This window comes from Nothobranchius furzeri, unplaced genomic scaffold (genome assembly GCF_043380555.1).
Source record: "Nothobranchius furzeri strain GRZ-AD unplaced genomic scaffold, NfurGRZ-RIMD1 Scf105, whole genome shotgun sequence".
NCBI classification, from domain to species: Eukaryota; Metazoa; Chordata; class Actinopteri; order Cyprinodontiformes; family Nothobranchiidae; genus Nothobranchius; species Nothobranchius furzeri.
The window spans coordinates 32,501-40,662 of NW_027223121.1; positions in this window are offsets into that span (position 1 = coordinate 32,501).

Genomic DNA, 8,162 nt, shown 5'->3' on the forward strand with positions numbered 1-8,162 from the left:
TATAGCCCAAGTGGAGCACTTGTGTCGGCCTAGGGAGGCTGTGCCGGGCCCCCTGGAGATCTAAAGGATGACCATGAGGTCAAAAGGATGACCAGTAGTTGTGGTTCTCGCCCCGGGACTTGGGTCAGAGTATAGCCCAAGTGGAGCACTTGTGTCGGCCTAGGGAGGCTGTGCCGGGCCCCCTGGAGGTCTAAAGGATGACCAGTAGTTGTGGTTCTCGCACCGGGACTTGGGTCAGAGTACAGCCCAAGTGGAGCACTTGTGTCGGTCTAGGGAGGCTGTGCCGGGCCCCCTGGAGGTCTAAAGGATGACCATGAGGTCAAAAGGATGACCAGTAGTTGTGGTTCTCGCCCCGGGACTTGGGTCAGAGTATAGCCCAAGTGGAGCACTTGTGTCGGACTAGGGAGGCTGTGCCGTGCCCCCTGGAGGTCTAAAGGATGACCAGTAGTTGTGGTTCTCGCCCCGGGACTTGGGTCAGAGTATAGCCCAAGTGGAGCACTTGTGTCGGCCTAGGGAGGCTGTGCCGGGCCCCCTGGAGGTCTAAAGGATGACCATGAGGTCAAAAGGATGACCAGTAGTTGTGGTTCTCGCCCCGGGACTTGGGTCAGAGTATAGCCCAAGTGGAGCACTTGTGTCGGACTAGGGAGGCTGTGCCGTGCCCCCTGGAGGTCTAAAGGATGACCAGTAGTTGTGGTTCTCGCCCCGGGACTTGGGTCAGAGTATAGCCCAAGTGGAGCACTTGTGTCGGACTAGGGAGGCTGTGCCGTGCCCCCTGGAGGTCTAAAGGATGACCAGTAGTTGTGGTTCTCGCCCCGGGACTTGGGTCATAGTATAGCCCAAGTGGAGCACTTGGGTCGGACTAGGGAGGCTGTGTCGTGCCCCCTGGAGGTCTAAAGGATGACCAGTAGTTGTGGTTCTCGCCCCGGGACTTGGGTCAGAGAATAGCCCAAGTGGGACACTTGTGTCGGACTAGGGAGGCTCTGCCGTGCCCCCTGGAGGTCTAAAGGATGACCAGTAGTTGTGGTTCTCGCCCCGGGACTTGGGTCAGAGTATAGCCCAAGTGGAGCACTTGTGTCGGACTAGGGAGGCTGTGCCGTGCCCCCTGGAGGTCTAAAGGATGACCATTAGTTGTGGTTCTCGCCCCGGGACTTGGGTCAGAGTACAGCCCAAGTGGAGCACTTGCGTCGGACTAGGGAGGCTGTGCCGGGCCCCCTGGAGGTCTAAAGGATGACCAGTAGTTGTGGTTCTCGCCCCGGGCCGTGGGTCTGAGTATGGCCCAAGTGGGACACTTGTGTCGGACTAGGGAGGCTCTGCCGTGCCCCCTTGAGGTCTAAAGGATGACCAGTAGTTGTGGTTCTCGCCCCGGGACTTGGGTCATAGTATAGCCCAAGTGGGACACTTGTGTCGGACTAGGGAGGCTCTGCCGTGCCCCCTTGAGGTCTAAAGGATGACCATGAGGTCAAAAGGATGACCAGTAGTTGTGGTTCTCGCCCCGGGACTTGGGTCAGAGTATGGCCCAAGTGGTGCACTTGTGTCGGTCTAGGGAGGCTGTGCCGGTCCCCCTGGAGGTCTAAAGGATGACCAGTAGTTGTGGTTCTCGCCCCGGGACTTGGGTCAGAGTATAGCCCAAGTGGAGCACTTGTGTCGGACTAGGGAGGCTGTGCCGGGCCCCCTGGAGGTCTAAAGGATGACCAGTAGTTGTGGTTCTCACCCCGGGTCGTGGGTCCGAGTCTGGCCCGAGTAGAGCACTTTGGTCGGCTACCGGGGGGTGTGCCGTGCCCCCTGGAGGTCTAAAGGATGACCAGTAGTTGTGGTTCTCGCCCCGGGACTTGGGTCAGAGTATAGCCCAAGTGGAGCACTTGTGTCGGCCTAGGGAGGCTGTGCCGGGCCCCCTGGAGATCTAAAGGATGACCATGAGGTCAAAAGGATGACCAGTAGTTGTGGTTCTCGCCCCGGGACTTGGGTCAGAGTATAGCCCAAGTGGAGCACTTGTGTCGGCCTAGGGAGGCTGTGCCGGGCCCCCTGGAGGTCTAAAGGATGACCAGTAGTTGTGGTTCTCGCACCGGGACTTGGGTCAGAGTACAGCCCAAGTGGAGCACTTGTGTCGGTCTAGGGAGGCTGTGCCGGGCCCCCTGGAGGTCTAAAGGATGACCAGTAGTTGTGGTTCTCGCCCCGGGCCGTGGGTCTGAGTATGGCCCAAGTGGGGCACTTGCGTCGGACTGGGGAGGCTCTGCCGCGCCCCCTGGAGGTCAAAAGGATGACCAGTAGTTGTGGTTCTCACCCCGGGTCGTGGGTCCGAGTCTGGCCCGAGTAGAGCACTTTGGTCGGCTACCGGGGGGTGTGCCGTGCCCCCTGGAGCCATGGGAGTGAGCTCCAGCAGACTGGTATTTTTCGGAGAACCAGGCCCACACTCCTCAGACTTTGTGCCCAGGGACAGGCCACCAAAATCGGCCGCGGCTCGTGCACTTTGCCCCTGCGTTTCTCCCAGAACCAGAGCCGGAAAAATCCCAAAATTGATGCCCAGAGATAGTCGACTCTGCCTGGAATAGATTGCCACCCAAACCCGCCAACTCACGCTGGTTTTCCGATGGCCTCACCTACTAACCCGAGCATGGTCATCGCTCGCACCTTCCAAAACCTCCAGGGGCGCAGGCACTTTTCATTTACTGGCCATAAGGCCGACCGCCTTAAGCGTTAAGCGATAAGCGAAAGGCTTAGTTTGGACTTAGTTTTTGGAGCGACGAGGTCGCCGTTTTGTCAATTCTGAACCGATTTTCACGCGGTTTTCGACTGCCTGCGCCTGGGGAGCCGCCCAGAAGCCCCAGGCAGTGTTCTGGGTGGACTTCCGGACCGGTCCGGACCCGGTACCGGCCGGGGGAACCGCACCACGCCTCTCGGGCGTTTCTACACCGATTTTCGCGGGGTTTTCGACTGCATAGACGGGGCCACCTGCTGCAGGGCCCGAGGGAGGGCCTTACTGAGCTGGGTCCGACGCAGGGCCCGGTTCCTGGAGCCCGCTGGGGGGGGGGGGGGTTCTCTAAGGCTCACGGCGGGCTGCTGAGGGGCCGGATCGGATGCAGACAGGCGCTCCTCTGCCCAGGTCTTTGCTCCCCTGCCCCACTAGGAATGGAAGACACACTGCCAACAGCTTCTGGAGGGTGATGGGCCCTGCTGCAGACCAGGTCCGACCCAGGTTTCAGCTATCCCACCCCGCAGGGACTTAAAGACACACTGCCATCAGCTTCTGGAGGCTGCTGAGCTCTACTATAGAGCAGGTCCGACCCAGGTTTCAGCTCCTGCAGCCCACTAGGACTTAAACACACACTGCCATCAGCGTCTGGATGGTGATGGGCCCTGCTGCAGACCAGGTCCGACCCAGGTTTCAGCTATCCCACCCCGCAGGGACTTAAAGACACACTGCCATCAGCTTCTGGAGGCTGCTGAGCTCTACTATAGAGCAGGTCCGACCCAGGTTTCAGCTCCTGCAGCCCACTAGGACTTAAACACACACTGCCATCAGCGTCTGGATGGTGATGGGCCCTGCTGCAGACCAGGTCCGACCCAGGTATCAGCTCCTGCACCCCGCAGGGAATTGAAGACACACTGCCATCAGCTTCTGGAGGCTGCTGAGCTCTGCTATAGACCAGGTCCGACCCAGGTTTCAGCTCCTGCACCCCGCAGGGAACTAAACACACACTGCCATCTGCAACTGGAGGCTGCTGAGCCCTGCTGCAGACCAGGTCCGACCCAGGTTATGGCTCTCCCACCCCCCTGGGACTTAAACACACACAGCCATCAGCTTCTGGATGGTGATGGGCCCTGCTGCAGACCAGGTCCGACCCAGGTTTCAGCTCCTCAACCCCGCAGGGACTTAAACCCACACCGCCATCAGCTTCTGGAGGGTGATGGGCCCTGCTGCGGGCCAGGTCCGACCCAGGTTTCAGCTCTCCCACCCCGCAGGGACTTAAACACACACAGCCATCAGCTTCTGGGGGCTGCTGAGCCCTGCTGCAGACCAGGTCCGACCCAGGTTTCAGCTCTCCCACCCCGCAGGGTCTTTAACACACACACTGCCATCAGCTGCTGGAGGCTGCTGAGCTCCGCTATAGACCAGGTCCGACCCAGGTTTCTGCTCCTGCACCCCGCAGGGAATGAAAGACACACTGCCATCAGCTTCTGGAGGCTGCTGAGCCCTGCTGCAGACCAGGTCCGACCCAGGTATCGGCTCTCCAACCAGGCAGAGACTTAAACACACACACACACACACACACTGCCATCAGCTTCTGGGGGCTGCTGAGCTCTGCTGTAGACCGGGTCCGACCCAGGTTTCTGCTCCTCCACCCCGCAGGGACTTAAACACACACTGCCACCAGCTTCTGGAGGGTGATGGGCCCTGCTTTAGACCAGGTCTGACCCGGGATATAGCTCTCCCACCCCGCAGGGACTTAAACACTCACTGCCATCAGCTGCTGGAGGCTGCCGAGCTCTGCTGCAGACCAGGTCCCACCCAGGTTTCTGCTCCTGCACCCCGCAGGGACTTAAACACACACTGCCACCAGCTTCTGGAGGGTGATGGGCCCTGCTGTGGACCAGGTCCGACCCGGATATCAGCTCTCCCACCAGGCAGGGACTTAAACACACACTGCAATCAGCTGCTGGAGGCTGCTGAGCTCTACTATAGACCAGGTCCGACCCAGGTTTCAGCTCTCCCACCAGGCAGTGACTTAAAGACACACTGCCATCAGCTGCTGGAGGCTGCTGAGCTCTTCTATAGACCAGGTCCGACCCAGGTTTCAGCTCTCACACCAGGCAGGGACTTAAACACACACTGCCATCAGCTGCTGGAGGCTGCTGAGCTCTGCTATAGACCAGGTCCGACCCAGGTTTCAGCTCTCCCACCAGGCAGGGACTTAAAGACACACTGCCATCAGCTGCTGGAGGCTGCCGAGCCCTGCTGCAGACCATGTCCGACCCAGGTTTCAGCTCTCCCACCAGGCAGGGACTTAGAGGCACGCTGCCATCAGCTTCTGGAGGCTGCTGAGCTCTGCCATAGACCAGGTCCGACCGAGGTTTCAGCTCTCCCACCCCGCAGGGACTTAAACACACACTGCCATCAGCTGCTGGAGGCTGCTGAGCTCTGCTATAGACCAGGTCCGACCCGGGATATAGCTCTCCCACCCCGCAGGGACTTAAACACACACTGCCATCAGCTGCTGGAGGCTGCTGAGCTCTTCTATAGACCAGGTCCGACCCAGGTTTCAGCTCTCCCACCCCGCAGGGACTTGAACACACACTGCCATCAGCTTCTGGAGGCTGCTGAGCTCTGCTATAGACCAGGTCCGACCCAGGTTTCTGCTCCTCCACCCCGCAGGGAATTAAAGACACACTGCCATCAGCTTCTGGATGGTGATGGGCCCTGCTGCAGACCAAGTCCGACCCGGGTTACAGCTCTCCCACCAGGCAGGGAATTAAACACACACTGCCATCAGCTGCTGGAGGCTGCTGAGCTCCGCTATAGACCAGGTCCGACCCGGGTTCCTGCTCCTGCACCCCGCAGGGACCAAAACACACACACTGCCATCAGCTTCTGGAGGCTGCTGAGCTCTTCTATAGACCAGGTCCGACCCAGGTTTCAGCTCTCCCACCAGGCAGGGACTTAAACACACACTGCCATCACCTTCTGCTGGCTGCTGAGCTCTGCTGCAGACCAGGTCCGACCCAGGTTTCAGCTCCTGCACCCCGCAGGGAACTAAACACACACTGCCGTCACCTTCTGCTGGCTGCTGAGCCCTGCTGCAGACCAGGTCCGACCCAGGTTTCAGCTCCTGCACCCCGCAGTGGATTAAAGACACACTGCCATCAGGTTCTGGAGGCTGCTGAGCTCTGCTGCAGACCAGGTCCGACCCAGGTTATGGCTCTCCCACCCCGCAGGGACTTAAACACACACCGCCGTCAGCTTCTGGATGGTGATGGGCCCTGCTGCAGACCAGGTCCGACCCACGTTTCAGCTCTCCCACCCCGCAGGGGATGAAACACACACTGCCATCAGCTTCTGGAGGCTGCTGAGCTCTGCTAAAGACCAGGTCCGACCCAGCTTTCAGCTCTCCCACCAGGCAGGGAGTTAAAGACACACTGTCATCGGCTTCTGGAGGGTGCTGAGCCCTGCTGCACACCAAGTCTGACCCAGGTTTCAGCTCATCCACCCCGCAGGGACCTAAACACACACTGCCATCAGCTTCTGAGTGGTAATGGGCCCTGCTGCAGACCAGGTCCGACCCAGGTTTCAGCTCCTCCACCCCGCCATCACCAGCTGGAGGCTGGCTGCTGCTCCTGCACCCTGCCATCAGCTGCTGGAGGCTTCTGTTCCTCCACCCCGCCATCAGCAGCTGGAGGCTGGCTGCTGGAGGCTGGCTGCTGCTCCTCCACCCCGCCATCACCAGCTGGAGGCTGGTTGCAGCTCCTGCACCCCGCCATCAGCTGCTGGAGGCTGCCTGCAGCCCCTGCACCCCGCCATCAGCTGCTGGAGGCTGGCTGCAGCTCCTGCACACCGCCATCAGCTGCTGGAGGCTGCCTGCAGCTCCTGCACCCCGCCATCAGCTGCTGGAGGCTGGCTGCTGCTCCTGCACCCCGCCAGCAGCTGCTGGAGGCTGGCTGCTGCTCCTCCACCCAACCATCAGCTGCTGGACGCTGGCTGCTGCTCCTGCACCCCGCCATCAGCTGCTGGAGGCTGGCTGCTGCTCCTCCACCACCCAACCATCAGCTGCTGGACGCTGGCTGCAGCTCCTCCACCCCGCCATCAGCTGCTGGTGGCTGGCTGCAGCTCCTTCACCCCGCCATCAGCTGCTGGTGGCTGGCTGCAGCTCCTTCACCCCGCCATCACCAGCTGGAGGCTGGCTGCTGCTCCTGCACCCCGCCATCAGCTGCTGGAGGCTGCCTGCAGCTCCTGCGCCCCGCCATCAGCTGCTGGAGGCTGGCTGCTGCTCCTGCACCCTGCCATCAGCTGTTCGAGGCTGGCTGCAGCTCCTCCACCCCACCATCACCAGCTGGAGGCTGGTTGCAGCTCCTGCACCCCGTCATCAGCAGCTGGAGGCTGCCTGCTGCTCCTGCACCCCGCCATCAGCTGCTGGAGGCTGCCTGCAGCTCCTGCACCCCGCCATCATTTGCTGGAGGCTGGCTGCAGCTCCTGCAACCCGCCATCAGCTGCTGGAGGCTGGCTGCTGCTCCTCCACCCCACCATGACCTGCTGGAGGCTGGCTGCAGCTCCTTCACACCGCCATCAGCTGATGGATGCTGGCTGAACGCTGGAGGCTGGCTGCTGCTCCCACACACCGCCATCAGCTCCTGGAGGCTGGCTGGCTGCTGGAGGCTGTCTGCTGCTGCTCCTCCACCCCGCCATCACCAGCTGGAGGCTGGCTGCTGGAGGCTGGCTGCAGCTCCTGCACCCCACCATCAGCTGCTGGAGGCTGGCTTCTGCTCCTCCACCCCGCCATCAGCTGCTGGGGGCTGGCTGCTGGAGGCTGGCTGCAGCTCCTCCACCCCGCCATCACCAGCTGGAGGCTGGTTGCAGCTCCTGCACCCCGCCATCAGCTGCTGGAGGCTGCCTGCTGCTCCTGCACCCCGCCATCAGCTGCTGGAGGCTGCCTGCACCTCCTGCACCCCGCCATCAGCTGCTGGAGGCTGGCTTCTGCTCCTCCACCCCGCCATCAGCTGATGGAGGCTGCCTGCTTCTCCACCCCGCCATCACTAGCTGGAGGCTGGCTGCTGGAGGCTGGCTGCAGCTCCTCCACCCCGCCATCAGCTGCTGGAGGCTGCCTGCAGCTCCTGCACCCCGCCATCACCAGCTGGAGGCTGGCTTCTGCTCCTCCACCCCGCCATCAGCTGATGGAGGCTGCCTGCTTCTCCACCCCGCCATCACTAGCTGGAGGCTGGCTGCTGGAGGCTGGCTGCAGCTCCTCCACCCCGCCATCAGCTGCTGGAGGCTGGCTGCTGCTCCTGCACCCCGCCATCAGCTGCTGGAGGCTGGCTGCTGCTCCTCCACCCAACCATCAGCTGCTGGACGCTGGCTGCAGCTCCTCCACCCCACCATCAGCTGCTGGACGCTGGCTGCAGCTCCTCCACCCCGCCATCAGCTGCTGGAGGCTGCCTGCAGCTCCTGCACCCCG